Source organism: Clarias gariepinus, chromosome 24, assembly GCF_024256425.1.
Source record: "Clarias gariepinus isolate MV-2021 ecotype Netherlands chromosome 24, CGAR_prim_01v2, whole genome shotgun sequence".
Lineage (NCBI taxonomy): Eukaryota > Metazoa > Chordata > Actinopteri > Siluriformes > Clariidae > Clarias > Clarias gariepinus.
This window is the reverse complement of record NC_071123.1, coordinates 6712512-6729588: the sequence shown is the minus strand read 5'-3', so window position 1 is coordinate 6729588 and position 17077 is coordinate 6712512. Positions and strand designations below refer to the sequence as shown.

Below are 17077 nucleotides of genomic sequence, written 5' to 3'. Positions count from 1 at the left end.
CTCTCTCTCGGGTTGCTTGCTTGTGAAAAGTTGAAAAAAAGAGGAAGCTTGTGTTCTTATAACATGAGCAGTGCACACAGACCACACATGTGTACGGAAGAGAATCAGGCCACCAAAAAAAAAAAAAAAAACATATATATTTGAGTTCTGAGGTTTTTTTTTCTTAGACTTCTGACTTTAAACTTTAAATTCCTAATCTAGGAATTATAGATAAAAGATAAAAAAAAAATCCACACTTTCAAGCCAGAATTTTGAATTTCAACTCAGAATTCAGATTTTTTTTCCTTAAAATTCTGATTTTAAACAGTTTCTTTGTTAAAAAAGTCAGAATCATGAGTTTAAAGTCAGAATTTTAAGTTTTTTTTTTTTTTTTTAAACTGGTCCTACCTAATCCTCTTTCAAAAAAAATATGCACTTATTAGATTAGGAAAAAATCTTTCATAGACTAAAGTAAGAAAGGACATATAATAGTAAGCATAAGCCGAAAACGGAAGTTAGTTTACTAAAATAGCCTACGCTTGTGAAAACTTACACCACTACCATCAGACTTAAATTCCCTCCTTTTGTCAGAACAAAAGAACTAACTTAAGACTAACATAAGAGCATACGAAGGACATTTGTAAGTTATGAAACCTCCACATCCCCCATGCTCTGTCTTACCCTGACGTTACTTGGGTACTCAACTGTACATTAAGTTTTGCCCAGGGTGATCTCCTCCCCATTCCTCACATTCTACAAACTGTACTGAATATTCTGCATCCCCTCGTCTGTACAGTGATCTCACCTCCTGTAGTACATTGTGGAATTTAGGAGTATACTAAATACCCTATATGTTTGTAGACATGCTTTATGAAATATTAAATGGCTTAGCTCGTTAATTAGTGCACTATTCTATTCCTCCCAGACATGGGAATGGTTTATATTTCTGAGGTTATTTCTAGATTTCTTACAAAAGACAGCAAATGACCCATTGAATAAGATGTTTAAAAATGTAATTACAGTATATGTTTCCTCGCTATTACAAACCTCTACAACCTTTTCTTGGTTCCCTTGACTGGTTGATATGTTAATTGGATGGGTCAAGCAACTTCCGCAAAAAAAGAAAAAAAAAGCCTATAATTTGCAGGTTGTGGAACCGTTTTGTGTAAACCAGCCAGCGCGCTAAATAGGTTTGTATCGCATACTGTACATAGCAGGTTCACAAAATGGAGTCTGTAATTAAAGAAATTGCTACACTGGTGGAAATCAGAGTCGCTTCACATATCGAGACTCCCATTTCAATCTTCCACACTGTCTGTTCGAGCTTCTCATGTTCTTTATGTGTCCATGTGGGTTTCCTCTGGGTTCTCCAGTTTCCTTCCAATGTCCAAAGAACATATGGGTAAGTTGACTAGTTTAGCTAAAACAGCCCTGGATGTGAATGCGTGTTTATTTTATTTATGATGTTATGTGTCTTAATCAGGCCGTGTTTCTGCCTTTTAAAATATATAAAATGGCTTAACTCATTAATTATTCGTACTATTTCCAGCATGTTCACATGATTAGCTATAGTGTAGCTATAAAGCATGGTGCATGGAAGTCCGGCACAGTAAGTTCTCGCTCTAAGAAGCTTTGCAAATGTCTATGGAGAGACCTACGATAACCAGCAAAATGACAGTCACAATCCTGGCGTTTTTCCGTCATGTAACACGACGTAGTAACACAGTTGCTCTGGTCTGTCACAGCTAATCATACAAGTAGTATGCCATAGGTGCTACAGTAAAAACCCCATAGCTCTGCAACAGCTCTCTGTGGTTTTGTGTATGGCTGCCTGTATTTGACTATAGAGGACCCCAAATGAAACCTGACATCGTTAAAAAGTTCACCTAAAAGCACCTCGATAATTTTTTTAAGCATGTAGCAAGATGATACAGCACACGAATTAATAGTTTGTCACTACCTTATCGGGAAACAGTAAATGCTAAAGAAGTGAATGTACAATAAAAGTGAGTGGAGCATGTTTTGAAACTTTATTATAACATATATACAGTATTTATTGGAGAATTTATTTCATGTAGCATATTCTAAAAGATAAATATCCCCCATCAAATAATGCTCCCTGCACATAATCGACAAAATTGATGGAACAGTTCCCAAGCTTTACAGTTATTGCATGTGTAGAACCCTTACTGTAGGTAATGTGGCTTGACAAAACACAGGCATTATGAACTAAAATAATGGCCCCCTGCCATAGATTGCCTGGCCCCCACATAATTGCTATCAAATACAACATTACATCTTTATTTTGATCAAATATTACATTACTCTAATAATAAGCCCTAGTCATGTGACAGCTGACTAAAAAAAATTAAAAATAAAAAAAAATTGGCATATAATTCTATATATTTATTTTGCATGGGTTTGTGAATGTTTAAAAAATGAGTTTAAACAAAATACACATTGTAAATAAATATGTTCATCAATATTTTACCATCTTTATACTTAAACTATGAGGAGATATAATAAAATGACTGAAAAAAAATTCATTATAAACTAAACAATATAAAAATATACATGGTGTGTATGAAAACTCGAGCATAAACACCTACTGTTTAAAAATACATTATTATTCAGTCATTATTTTAGTTTAGAAAGACGGATTAAAAGGAAATGCATCAAAAAGTGCATTTTATATGCCATCGTATATTTCACTAACATTCACAAAGAACAGATGCTGTTTATTCTAATCGAAATGCGATATTTAATCATGGAAAAAAAAATGTATGGGCAGAACAGTGGCTTGGCGGTTAGCACTGTCGCCTTGAACCTCCAGGATCGGGTTCGATCCCTGCCTCAGATCTGTGTGCATGAAGTTTGCATGTTCTCCCCGTGGTTAGTGGGTTTCCTCCGGGTCCTCCGGTTTCCTCCCACGGTCCAAAGACATGCAAGTTTGGGTGATTGGTATTCCCAAATTGCCCGTAGTGTGTAAATGATCATGCGCGCATGTGTGAGTGTATGCCCTCTGATGGATTGGCACCCTATCGAGGGTGTATCCTGCATCGTGCTTAAAGTCTCCTGGGATAGGCTCCAGGCCCCTGAGACTTTGTATACGGGGTATAGAAGATGAATGAATGAATAATTTTTGCTATGTAGTGCCAGGCCATGGCAGGGGGGAAGGGGGATTTTTGTGCATAACACGGGAAACAGTACAGATGGCAAGCCACGATCATACTGTAGGAATTGTAAATATACAGTGATTTGCTGCACCAAAAAAAAAAATCAACTGAAAGAGGACCTGGACGAATAGGTAAAATAATTAATAATAAATAAATAAATAAATGCATCCTGGAACTGGTTGTGGAAAGTTTAAGTGTAAAATGCACTATGGCTTGAATAACTGTCCAGAATATTAGTTTACATATTTAAATAAACAAAACAATGGCATTTGTTTATTTTATAATTAGTAATACTGTAGGTGTCTGGCTGCAAAAAAAAAGAAAAGACAAGAAAAGAAAAGAAAGCTGAGCGCCACTGGGGTTGTTTTGGTCACGCGAACTGACAAGCACGCCATAAAGATCCGACAAAGATAAACAAGGTGACATTTCCGCCTTCACCACCACATTAAGGTAAATTAAAGTTTACCGTTTTTACATGTTTACATAAATAAAAACGCGTCAGACTTCCGCTGTTCGGGAATGAATAAATGTCACGCGTTTGCCGGAAATGGCGACGCGGAGTGAACGGTACTTACCGTTAGACAGAGCGCGGCAAAGTAACCGTTCATCAATCACATCCTTAGTAACGACGTCACAGCCAGCAGAGGCGATGATACACATCAAAGAAATCCGAACAAACAAACCCCCCAAAAAGGCGGGAAAACATTCCGCAGGTGTTCGCTGTCAGAAAATCGAAGCAGGTTTGTATTTAATTAAACAGCGACGCAGAGAGAAACGGCTTCGAGCTCAATACAGCCGCGTCTGAGCAACTCTCTCTCTCTCTCTCTCTTTCACACTCACTCTTCCGTCTTTTCTTTCACTTCATGTGCTCATGGTGATTAGGATGAATCTGACGCGAGGTACGTCAGTATTTACGTGTGAAGTGGGGGGAAGAAAAAGCCACACGTCTGTGAAGTTTGTTCTCGTCGGGGTTGAAAAAAAAAAATCTTGCGCGCAAACAGGTGCAGTAATGCTGGCTTAGAGAGAGAGAGAGAGAGAGAGAGCGGATGTGAAAGGATGTGACACTTCCTTGTCTCTCTTTCTATGTCATATACGCACACACACCCTCACTTTATGTCTCTCAATCACTTGGTACTTTTTTACTTTTTTTTATTAATTTATTCATCTACATCGCTTATCCTATGCAGGGAACTCCCTGAATGGAGTGCCAACCCATCACAGGGCACAAGTGCCCACTCACACAGCCAATCTGTACACTGAGGGCAGTTTAGGAATCCCAATCTGCCCACACTTAGTGTTCAGGATTCGATTCCCGGAGTTTGCATGTTCTCTCCGTGCTTGGTGGGTTTTCTCCGGGTACTCCGGTTTCCCTCCACAGTCCAAAGACATACAGATGAGGCTAAACAGTGTTCCCAAAACGGCCCATAGTGCATAAATGTGTGCAGTGTGATGGATCGCTACCTTGTCCAGGTATACCCAGTCTCGTACCATAAGTACCCCGAGATAGGTTTCAGGCCTCAGGAAAAAAGCGGTAAAGAGAGTGAGTAAGAATCAGCCTACACCACATGAACTGTGGGAGGAAACCGGAGTACCCGGCATGCACATTCTACCAGCTCAGCCCTAGCTGAGGTTTAAACCCCAAACCCTGCAAGTCAACACTGCTAACCTTACATTCATTCATTTATCTTTAAGGTGCATGCCTTCTTCTGGTCAGGGTCCTGGTGAATCCAAAGCGGAACAAGAAGATGGAACAGCCTGGATGGAAGTCCATCACATGACAAATAGAAGGAACCTGGAGAACCCAAACACATACTTTGCCACTCACACACTCACTCTTTGTCTCTCAATCACTCTATCACTTTGCACTGTAGTTTACTTTTCATTCATTCATCTGTCCATGCACTCATCTACATCGCTTATCCCTTGCAGGGCACTCCATGAACACACCCAAACATCATACACTACAGGCAGTTTGCAAACCCCAGTCAGCCTACACCGCATGCACTTGGACTGTGTGAGAAAACTGCAGTACTGTACCTGGAGGAAACCAACCATGCAAAAGTGGAAAACAAGCAAACTTCACCTGCACAAACCCTGAAGGTGTGAGACAACGGTGCTAATCCTGAGTGCACCTAATTTTGTTCAGGGCCCTGGTTAATCCAAAGCCGAACACAGAAATACAGACAAATAGGAGAAACCCGGAGAACCCAAAGTACACCCACACAGAAGTGATGTTCATTATTTTCTGTCTGGGGATTTCTAATACTATGAATTTTTTACCACGGAAAATTAAATTAAAAAAACTGACTTTAAAAATTCAATTTCAGTTAGTTTTTTAAAATAAACTTTAATTAAAGGGACACCCTATATACAGTATACTGAAAGAATAACTCCTCATTGTATATTCCTGGTACTGCTGACCTGATAACTATTGAACTTGCTCAGTTTCTCTAAACAGGAAGTTTTGCAAAAGAGTAATACCCAACGGTCCTTCGATGAGGATCTTACAAGGATAAACATACGAGCTGAGAGAAAATGTGTTGTCCATATTAAAGACAAAGAGGTCTCATGAGGCTATTAGCACCATCCTAGAGACAAAGTAATGTTTAGTTTGGTAACTTTATTTTTGAGTGGGCTCAGGATTAAGGCCGGAGACTGAAGCTGCGAGGAAGCAATGCTATAACATCACAGCTACATGGAAATACAGTGTGTGTAGTAGTGCAAGGAGCATGTACCTACAAGGTAATTAAGAAGATATCTAATAAAGTGGCCGGTATGTGTTTAGCTAATATTTACAATCCGTGCTATCCTTGCGATCATTGTTGCTATGCTTGTTACGCTCGACACACACTGATAACAAATCATGCTTGCCCACACTTACCACTTTTTTCTGGCCCACATACTGCTGTCATCTGAAGCTGGATGCCAGAACACACCCACACCCACAACCTTGATGAGACTGTAGCTCAGTAATATATGGGTATGGATCAAAGCTTTTCGCAAGGCCAGTTTCAACCCATCTTTGAAATGCCAGATGAGCACTAGCTGCATTTTGGCCATTTATTTATTTCCATATTTTTGACCAATCCACCCTTATTAAAATCATAAACAACGCTTTTTAGTTTCTGTGAATTCATAAAAAATATACAAATTAGTGTAAAGTCACAGGACCTGAATTTTTACCCAATGAGTAATCAAGTAGGGGAAAAAAAAAAATATGGTTCTTGGCCCGGGATTAAAAATAATAATAATACCAATAATAAAAATATCCTCAAAATCAAAACCTAAATTTAAACAAAAACGAAACATTGTTTATAACGTTGCACAGAGCAACAGATGAACTACTTTTTGCAAAAGGTTAGTGTCGCCACAACTGCTTATGTGTTGTGTTAGTGAGTATGTGTCCATGTCAGTATGTGTATGTGCCCACACACATTACATAGACATAGATGAGCTCTACCATCCCACAAAGGGGCCCTGTAACCACACCACATGCGACCCCGTTCTGTTTTTACGTCCCCCAGTGTCACGCACTTCATATTGATTCCCGGCTCTACCGTCTTATATTGCTTCTCATAATGTGATCTTATATTGCGTGATCAAATTAGTTTATCTTGGAGCGTCTCAGTCCGTTTTTAAAATAGCCTACCCATTAGTGTACCCACCAGGCATCCTCTAAAACACAATAAAGTCTCAGCAATACAAAAAAAAAAGAAAAAAAAAAACATCCCAAGCAGTAATTTTTGGCAGAAATAAACGATGGTACTGCTTATTGCAAGCCTACAAGCCTACATCAATTCAAAGTTAATTTGATGGCTTGCAATTAGAAACGTATCTGTATGGCCCTGAGAATTCACAGGAGGGCCTTAGAGTAGCGGCACATTATTATTTTTTTTTTTAGAATCTAATTATGTAATAATGTGGCGGTTAACTTTTTAAAAAGAGAACATACTTTTTTTCCAACTTCAAGTTGGAAAGCGGAAGAGTGAGAGTAAGGCCATGCCAACTCCTCTTAAGGGAGTTAAACATTTAAACTAACGTAATACTATTAAAAAATCTTTTATATTGTGTGTCATTTATCTTTCCGACTACAAAATGCTACAAAAAGCAGTCCCAGCAACGCAGCCAGCAGAAACTATAAAATAGTCTTGAGACCACTGTTGCTAAGCAACTGGGAAAAAACACACACACACACACATACCAAGTGTGGAAGCTATGTAATAGCTGAGGTTATTAATTTAGCTAGGTGACACTAAGCTGTTAAGCCTTTAATTTACCTGATGTATAAGCGGAATGAAACTGGAAATGTTACCAAACCACTGAGAATATCAACATTTACACTAAATGTGTGTATAAGTTACCTTAGAAAGGCCTCCGTTTGACTACAACTACATCTAACAATATTTCTATAGGTTTACACGAAAATCTAAACTTTGATATGATGTCTAAGTTCTAAATACTGCAAATGTAAGCCGTTACACACGATAAGCACCTACTGTAACTACATTTGAATACTGCGGTCTGAACCACATCTTATTTGAGAATAATAGAGTACCGTCTTATAGAGAATGTAGGACAGGGGTCTCCGAGTCCTATGAGGTTCATATTACTTGTGTATAATTAGTAAATATTCTCACTAGCCAGTTTGTTATCTTCACATCTAATCAGTCAATCACATGTCGGCAACTCAATGCATTTAAGCATGTAGACACAGTCAAGACTATCGGCTGAAGTCCAACCCGAGCATCAGAATTGGGGAAGAAAGGTTTTTTAAGTGACTCTTAATGTGGCATGGTTGTTGGTGATAGACAGGCTGGTCTGAGTATTTCCGAAATCGCTGATCTACTCGGATTTTCATGTATAAAAAATGTAGTGTTGGAAGAAAAGAAAATATCCAGTGAATGGCCGCTCTCTGGGCAAAAAAAAAACAATGCCTTGCTGATGCCAGAGGTCAGAGGGGAATGGAAACAGTAACTCAAATAACGGCTCATTACAACTGAGGTATGCTGAAGAGCATCTTTGAAGTCGAACCTACAGTACAGCAGCAGATGACCACACCGGGTGCCACTCCTGTCAGCTAAGAACAGGAAACCGAGGCTATAATTTGCATGGGCTCTCCGACGTTGAACAATAGAAGATTGGAAAAACATTGCCTGGTCTGACGAGTTTCTGAGCTATTTCTGCTGCAACATTCTGCTAGTCGAGTCAGCATTTGTTGTAAACAACATGAAAGCATGGATCCATACTTCCGTGGACCAACAATTCTGGCTGGTGGTTATGGAGCAATGGTGTGGAGGAGATTTCCCTGGCACACTTTGGGCCCCATAGTACCAACTGAGCGTCGTTTAAATGCCACAGCCTACTTGAGTGTTGTTGCTTGCCATTTCTATCACTTTATGATTCCAGGATAACGCGCCATATCACAAAGCTAAAATGGTTTCTTGAGCATGATAATGGGTTCACTGTACTCAAATGGTCACCAGATCTCATTCTTAAGGAGCATGGGATCTAGTATTAGTAAGATTGGCATTATTGATGTGCAGCATTTACTTTGAACTTTCAATTAGAACCAAAACTTTAAGGCATGTTTCTAGGCATCTATGTTATGAAGAATTGATGCAAGGGGGTCCAAACCAGCATTAGAAAAGACATACCCAATGAAGTGGCCAGTGAGTGTTTAATTAGCCATTCTGATCACATAATGGCATGATGCTGCAGCCGTACTTACAGTAAAGACCCTTGACCAGACAGTCCACTAGTATTTGATTTAAAGTCTTTGATAAATGTGAGACACTGAAATACATACTGATTGTAATGGGTGATCAGCACCAATGTACACAATAATGAAACATTTCCAATCGCATAGCCTTCCTGTATACAATGAATCAGCACCGAAACAATATACAGTATTGTTGTTTATGACTCATACAATCATCCAGCATAGCAGACGCCCAATGCAGGAACTGTTTTTTTACACATCTGTGCCAAAACAGATTTAGAGCTGTCCAAGTTTTACAAATCCAAGTTTATTGTTAAACCTGAACCTGAATCTGTCGCAGGTCCAAGTGTAGCGAGGACAAGACTGAGAAGGCTAATGAAACTTTGTCAAAATTGCCAAACTATCCTTCTATTCCTCATACAGTAACCAGCTTTTCATGAGCTTAAACAGTGTCCGTCATGATCTCGCTGACGCTAAATGCTCATTTAAACTTCCCTCATCTCAATTCAGGTTAAACCATTTGATGACGTGGTTGTTAACACTTTCATTTGTGCATTGGAAAGCACCCTTGTTCTTGTGAACAGCATCTTCTCTATTTTTGACCAACATTGGCTTGACTGAATTGTCATGACTATTTCCCACAGTCATCCAGCCCAAACATGCTCATTGAGAGAGGTGTGAATGCACGTCATCATAGCAGACAGTGTGATCTGAGGTCATTGTGCTCCTCTTCGACCTAACTCCTGCACCATGTTCTCAATGGAAAAACCTACTCCAAAAAAACACACTGCATCATTTAAAAAAAAAAAATAATATATATATATATATATATATATATATATATATATATATATATATATATATATATATATATATATTTCCATTCATGCAACAAGACCAAACAGCTTATTTGTTTCAATTGAGACATTGACCATACTTGCAGCACTTGGTTTTAGACAATTTCAGACAAATCACACATTATTAGCATTTTGCACATGCAACCAAAATGCACTGATTTTCACACAGGATATGCATTGCATCGGTGCAGCTTTCTGTTTATAAAGATGAACAAACCCCCCAAATAATGTTCACATTTAGTACATTAATTTGTAACACAGTGAGCTAGGGCGATGCAAAAAAAGAAAAGAAAATAACAAGCATGCAGGATTACAGAATAGCTTTCCAGATTGGTGCAGTCCAGAGGGAATTTTCAATTGGCTCAGAAATGGTTCAAGTGATGACAGTGTTTTTTCCGTGTCAAAATGATTCTGTCTGTATCCCTCCATACATCATGAAATAAACCCGTGTATCCTAGAGCGGGTCTTTTTATAGCTGCTCTCCTATGTATTTTAAAGGTTTACAGCTTTGCAAGTACAATAGGTTTTTCAAGAAACGTCTTCCCTGACCTTCCTCCTCCAGTCCAGGACAGCACAAGCATAAATAACTTAAACAATTTAAATGAAGAGAACAAGTAGTGTATTTTGAACTCCCTCATTGTATTGTATTCACCGCATCTCAAGGATCTCAAATCTTAATTTGTCCGTCAGCTCAAAAGGTCAGGCGTCTCCGTTTGAACAATCGCTCTAGACTCGCTCACATAGGCCTCAGGAAGCTGAAGAATAAACTCAACTGTTCAACTCTGTGACACGGAGGCAAAAGATTTGCTACGGCTTGACTTCAGCAGCTTTGTCGCGGTGTAAAACAGGCAGCCGGTTGGCAACGCTGCGTTTCCTGAGCACTGCATTAAATGAGACAAATGACTGCATTCAAGTGACAGATTTGCAATTGTAATCCTCACAATTCATCTCGAGTCGTTCGAGTTGGTAAACACTCGACGGTTAATAAATCAGAGCCAGATCAGAGTCAATCAGCACCTTCTCAGGACTCAAGACTAGATTAAAAAGACAAGAATTTTGCAAACAGAATATAAAGAAATGTGGAGTGGCTCAATAGTTTAGCACAGTAATTTTGCCCGTATATACAGTATATCAAGAGTCAACTTTAATAAACACACATTGCTTAAATCTCAACTGTGATTTAAAAAAAAAAAGATGTTAATAAATTTTCTAGAACTGCATGGCTCAGCTGCAAAACAAATCACAGGATTGTACGTATAGGATAGATAATAAATAATAAATAATATAATTATAATAAACATACACAGGGATTACGTATCTATAAAAAACGTACATAGGAACTTGTTTTGGCAGACACTGTACTCGAACAGGTGTGTCTTTACAGTTTTTCTTAATATGGTTGTTTTGTTTTGTTTTTAATGAGGAAATATTTATTTATCATTTTTGGAAGGAGTCTCCAGCGTCAGCACATACCAGTCATAACTGTCAGATGTATTGCTCTTCGATTCGAGTTTTCCGACAGAGGTGTGTCAGTACATGACAAGCTATCTTTTTTCATCTTATTGACTATTAAGGAGGTCATTTGTTTATATCTGCTGTAAGCGTTAACAGAAACTATCTTGTTTCATACAATAGATGTTAAACCATACAGAATATATAATGTGTAGTTCTTTTATAAATAAGAAATTGCTAAAACAATAATAATAAGCAATAATTCTAGCCATCTTAAACTAATAATCTCTGTTTCGATTATTGTTGATTCCAACAGCCGTTTGCTGTTTTTGACTGATCGACAATTCCACATGAGCTTGTGCAAACTCTTCCTGTTGCGCTAGACCGCGAGTAGACAAAAAGCCATCCGAACTGCAACGTTTCTCTCGCCTCTGCCAGGAGATTAAGGGAAGACAGATTACACTGGACAGCAGGCGGAGGCTTAAACTGGACTCACAGAAGATTGGGGAGGTTATTAATGAACTCTTCGGACTGTACTTCCTACACAAAAGCTCCCACAAAGTCCCGGCTGACTGTCCTTGATGTCTTTTCCTAAGGGGCAAGAGAACCCTATGCATACACGTGCATGTAAAGGACAATGCGAGAGTTGATAATAAATAAATATTATGCATGTTTGCTCACTTTAGATTGTAAACACTGATCATTTTTGTGTCTAGTTAAAGTGATAATGTAATAAAAGTTAAATGCCAGAAATGACAATGAAGATTTACAGCACAAGCATAATTATATTAATAATTTGCAGGGCTGCTGTATAGGGAATTGGTTGTTATGCCGAGTCCTGGGGACAATGTGTTGTTAAGAAGTTTGTATTTTTCTACAGGACTCAACTTGCCTGCCAATTTCTATGATAAATAATCTGGCAACAAAAAAAAATTGCTTTAGAAATTGAATAAAACATGAAATTCATCACTTTCTAGCTTTCATCATACAGCCTAGTGCAGATCTTCTTTTACTAAAACAAGTCAACTTTGCCGAACTGCAATCCGTAACGTACTGTACAACCTGACCCAAACTCACTGTCTATGACGTCACACGTAGGGGTTTCTCTTTCCTCTTCCCTTCCTGTAGACAGTTTATCCTGACCTACGCTCTGTCATGGGCCAAATCCTGACAACGCTGATTGCAGCGGTATGAAGTTTGCCCGTAATAAATCCGAGGGAGGATTTCAGTCATCCTTCCTGTTTGGTTCAGACATGCAACCGCGGACAAGGCCGGAGTGTCCACCTCTTGTTTTGTCAGGATGGAACAATGGAAAAACGGGGTCAGAGGGCGCAGTGGCAGGTTGCTATGGATAGAGAAGATTCATCTCTTGGACCTTTTTTTTTTTCTTGTACTTCCTAACCAGGACGTGATGTCACACAAGCGATGAAAAGTATGTCATTGTGTCCTCGTTTACAAACCAAAGGAAGACTCTTTTGAACAAATGTGGGAGTTCTCTCATCACATGCGCTTTCCTTAATCTTTTTTTTTTTCCATTACTCAACAGTTGCATGCTAATTTTTACAAACAGTTATTGGTCTGTGCCTGTGCGAGTGCAGTCTTATAAACAGTTTTGCAACGACTGAGAATATTGACAATGATTATTGAATCACAAAAAAACAGTGGGTAAAGGTGCAAAGACACCTTTGTACAATCCGACCTTGATCCTGTCATTGTGCATTTTATTTGACGAAGGAATTTTCATTGGCTTGATAGAATTTGGTATGAAACTCCTCACACATGCTGAGTATCGTTAATAATAATTGCACCAAGGGGGGAGGTGCGTCTAATTACAGCTATAATGTAATAAAAGTTAAACGCCAGAAGTGAAGTCTGATTTACAACATGACCAGTCATTACACACACACACACCCACACACACAATTGGTACCTTTGCCATACAAACGTGCCCTTTTTTACCTTAAGAACTTAATTTTGCATAAATTTTGCCTCGGCATACGAAGCATTTTCAGCATATAAGTAAACAAACCAAACCAAACGGCGGCTAGGTTGTGCGTGCATCCAGGAGCCGATAAAAACTTTTTGGATTTGTGTCAAGGTCGGTAGCAAGAAGAAAAGAGAGCCAGTTTTAATTTCATTTTTTAAAGTAGACGGTGCCAAGAGCAGGAACCATAGATTAAGGTTGAGTGAGGTTTAACGTCTGTTTATTTCATGGTCATCTTTTGATTGTTTTTATCTGCAAAAATATAATTATAGTGTTGGAACTTGTACTATTTGGAATATTGTTGGGTTTTGGGTGGCTGGAACAAGTGATCTGCACTTACATTATTTCATTATTTCCTCTGGGAAAATGGGATTCACAGTACGAAATTTCACCTTAAGAACCAGGACGGATTAAATTTGTATGCTGAGATATACATATATATCCCAACACACCAGTTATAAAATTGCAGTGTATTATCACCCCTTTAGTGTTGCATTATCCTTTTACAATGGAAAATGAAGTTGACTTTAAGATGATCTTTCAATTAGGTATCAGATTTCTGCAAGGATTCCTCAGCTTATACAAATAGAGTCTGGGGATAAGCCTATGTTCCCTTACAGTAAGAATACAGATGTGTAGAATGATTCAAATAACATGGCTCAGGTGATAGTTCTAATCATCACTGAGAATGCATTAGCATCTGTATACTCGGAATATCATGCTCATGTATGAGTGACTATAACAACAAGGCAATTCAATACAATAAAAACAATAATGTACTGTGATAAGGTAATCAGTTAACTATAATACGTTATACTAAGAAGTTACTAATTTTGGTATCAATCTCATCACTGGTATCAAGCATTATCAAAAAACATGCGCCCATACTCATGCTCGTCATACATCATAATCTCATAAGCGGACTGTCCATCAGCAGCAGATAAGCATGAGAATAATTATCTTAGTTTATCCAACCATGATTTGTAACTGCTCAAAAGTCTGGTGAAAGTTAAGAGATGAGATGACTGAGATCTTTAAGGCTCATTAAGTCATTATGAGTCTTCTTATTCGTTCCATCTGATTTCATTCCTGTCAAGGAGCATATTTGGTGATATTAATGATCTCTTTTTTCAGATTTTCCATTCCTGGCATGTGATAAATGCAATGTTAGAAATGGTAACTCCAAGCATAACTCATCCACACCCATGAGAGGTTATGTAAAGTGGAGTATTTAGAATGCACCAGAGCAGGGACCTGAATGTTTTTGGGCCAGCAGCCAAAAATATTAGCTGATTGTTCAGCTGAGAGCCAAAAAAGATCATGTACAAACATGTGATGGTCAATTTACCAATTCATCAAAGAGGCCACGGTGATGCTAGTAGGAAGCATGACGCTATCCTTAGACGAAGCTTCGGAAACGGTCGTCCCTGTTATCCACTCTTCTGCGTTCGCATGGGGAAGATCCCATATTGGATAATAAGAGGCATTGATTTGGGGTAATTGTTTAAAAAACGTGTGGTTCTTCCTGCTCCCAACAGCCAATCCTAAGGCCCAGTATTGATTGCTTTATTGCTTTCCACTACTCCTTGCATCTTAAGATGTACTGCAGTCTTTTTTTCCTAAGCAGAGCCGAAATGCTGCAGTAGGAAAGAAGTTGATGCCGAATATCACACTGAGTGACTTTATGCAAAACGATGAATACATCTGTATTCTCACAACTTTTTCCTTTAATGCTTGCATGGCCTTGCTCTCTCTCTCTCTCTCTCTCTCTCCCTCGTTCTGTCTCTCTGACTCTCTCTTTCTCTTGGATTACATCCAGAGCTGAAAGACTGTTAAGTAATTGGCTCTGGCTGGCTCTCTCTCTTTGTCATTCATTTGATATGCCTCTTTTTTATTTTGTACTCTAAGCGGCGGCCGTCTGGCTGACTTATTGCTCTCCCGTGCCCTCTGTTTCTCTTTCTTTCTCTGCCTGGACGAAAAAAAGAGGTCCACGTCCAGTTAGAGGTGACTTTGCTCTGGATCTGCCCTCCTGTCCTGACCATAGGCGTTACTTAGAATGTTTCACAACCCTTCCTGGAGTCATGTTGAGCATACAGTATGTGTAACTGGTTCGCTCTCTAGTGGGAGTAGAGACATTTTAAAACCACATACATATGCCTAGCATACTGTAAATCCTGCTTTCTGTTTTCCCGTCTCTTAAAAGCAGTCAGTGCTGTACAGACGGATGCTAAAGCAAAGAATCCAGAGCAGAGATTCTTATCAATCAAGGCCCATAATGAGAACTTTTAACACTCTTACGGAACTCATCTCAGAGCTAATTGACTGGAGATAGCACAGCAGCAATAAGGGCAGTCATTTGTTTTCTAATGTCTCTGGCTGCTCTCCAAGGGTGAGTCAGGAACTAACATGCACACACATGCATTTTTCTCTCTGCCCCCCACCACCAAAGAACTTGGCCTTACAGTGTTTGAGATGGGAATACCTTCGGCATGTCTCACCAACACTCTCAGGCTCGATTTGCCATTAACCTTTACAAAACGTCTGCCGCATTGTAGCAATAATTGGACACGAGCAAGGAGAATGCAGCTTTCCGTGTCGCATGGCAGTAACCCAGCCATTTGGCCCGGCTCCCACAGCAGAGCGAGGTCAATCCCACCTTTGGGCTATGCTGTTTTTAACATCTGCTGATGACAGACACATAAAAATACACCCCGATAATTTTGCTGACCCAGAATCTGTCCTTCAGTAAAAGAACTGGACATACATCTGGTGTGGTTTAATAATTAATAAGCATGGCATGGTTTAGACATTTCTCAATTATTCATGGGAAGACTAGCCAAGTCTCCATTCAGGGAAACAGATGCATGTTTGGTGAGCTCTGAAAAACTGAGATTTATTCTCCACATGCTGCAGATGATGATGATGATGATGATATTATTATTATTATTATCATAGTGTTTATTTATCTGATCTAGTGTAAAGTTTTTGTTTCAGCACAAATGGGTTTATGTCAGTTCAGTTTACAAGAACTAACCTTAAGTATGGTGCAACTCAATAAGTGTACACTTAGTATCGATTTACTGTAAAAGTTATGTTTTCCTGTACATGGAAACACGAACAGGTAAAAGCAAACACGATGGATAGAACCAACCTCAGGTCAGGAAGTTGAAGCAACCTACTGCTTAGTCTTATCTAGTGCAAAGGTTGCAAAAGTACAGAAGTGGCATTTTTTTTGTTTCTTCATTATGATTGGACAGGATTATGATAAAATCTGCTCTGACAAGAGTTCAAGCAAAAGTCACATAAAATCTCTTAGTGCAATATCTTATTGTTCGTATAGTATCAAAGGACATAGGACACATATATATGTTATTTGTATAGCACAAATCCCACACACACAGATTAATATATGATATACGGAGGTTTTTTTTGTGGAACCTTTATTTTACATTTTTGGAAGGAGTCTCCAATATCAGTGATTTCTAACAGGAAATCTCCAGGATGACGTTTAGCATGTATACTTGCATTTTTTTTTTTGGTAGGTGCCTTCACCAGCCAGAAAGTTCAAGCTGAACCCTGCAACACATATTTTAAGTAAGTTTCACTGCTTGTGTCAACCACATCTATCTAAGAAGATGACCATAACATAAGATTACAATTAAAGCCAATATAGCCATTTCAATTAAGAGAGAATAAGAGCATTTGTGAAACATTTATTTTAATGAAGTTTTCCTGTTCTCCCCATGCTTGGTGGGTTTCCTCGGGGTACTCCAGTTTCCTCCCACAGTCCAAAGATATATAGATTAGGCTAATCGGCGTTCCCGAATTGCCCGGAGAGTGAGTAAGTGTATGTGTGTGCCCTGCGATGGATTGGCACCCTGTCCATGGTGTACCCCGCCTCCTGGGATCA

At 38.9% G+C, this 17077-nt stretch overlaps 1 protein-coding gene across 5 annotated transcripts in view; it reads right to left on the bottom strand.

Annotated features, from left to right (window-relative positions):
- The window catches only part of zmp:0000001168 (signal-induced proliferation-associated 1-like protein 2), a 74418-nt gene that overhangs the window by 38409 nt on the left and 18932 nt on the right, over nucleotides 1-17077 (bottom strand). For 3 of the 5 annotated variants that reach the window (XR_008356261.1, XR_008356262.1, XM_053485263.1), the window contains exon 1: nucleotides 3731-3959. The exons of the other annotated variants lie outside the window; for them this stretch is intronic. The gene's annotated coding sequence lies outside the window, so the exon portion shown is untranslated. Of the gene's footprint in view, nucleotides 1-3730; nucleotides 3960-17077 lie in introns of those variants that run through there. 5 annotated transcript variants of the gene reach the window in all.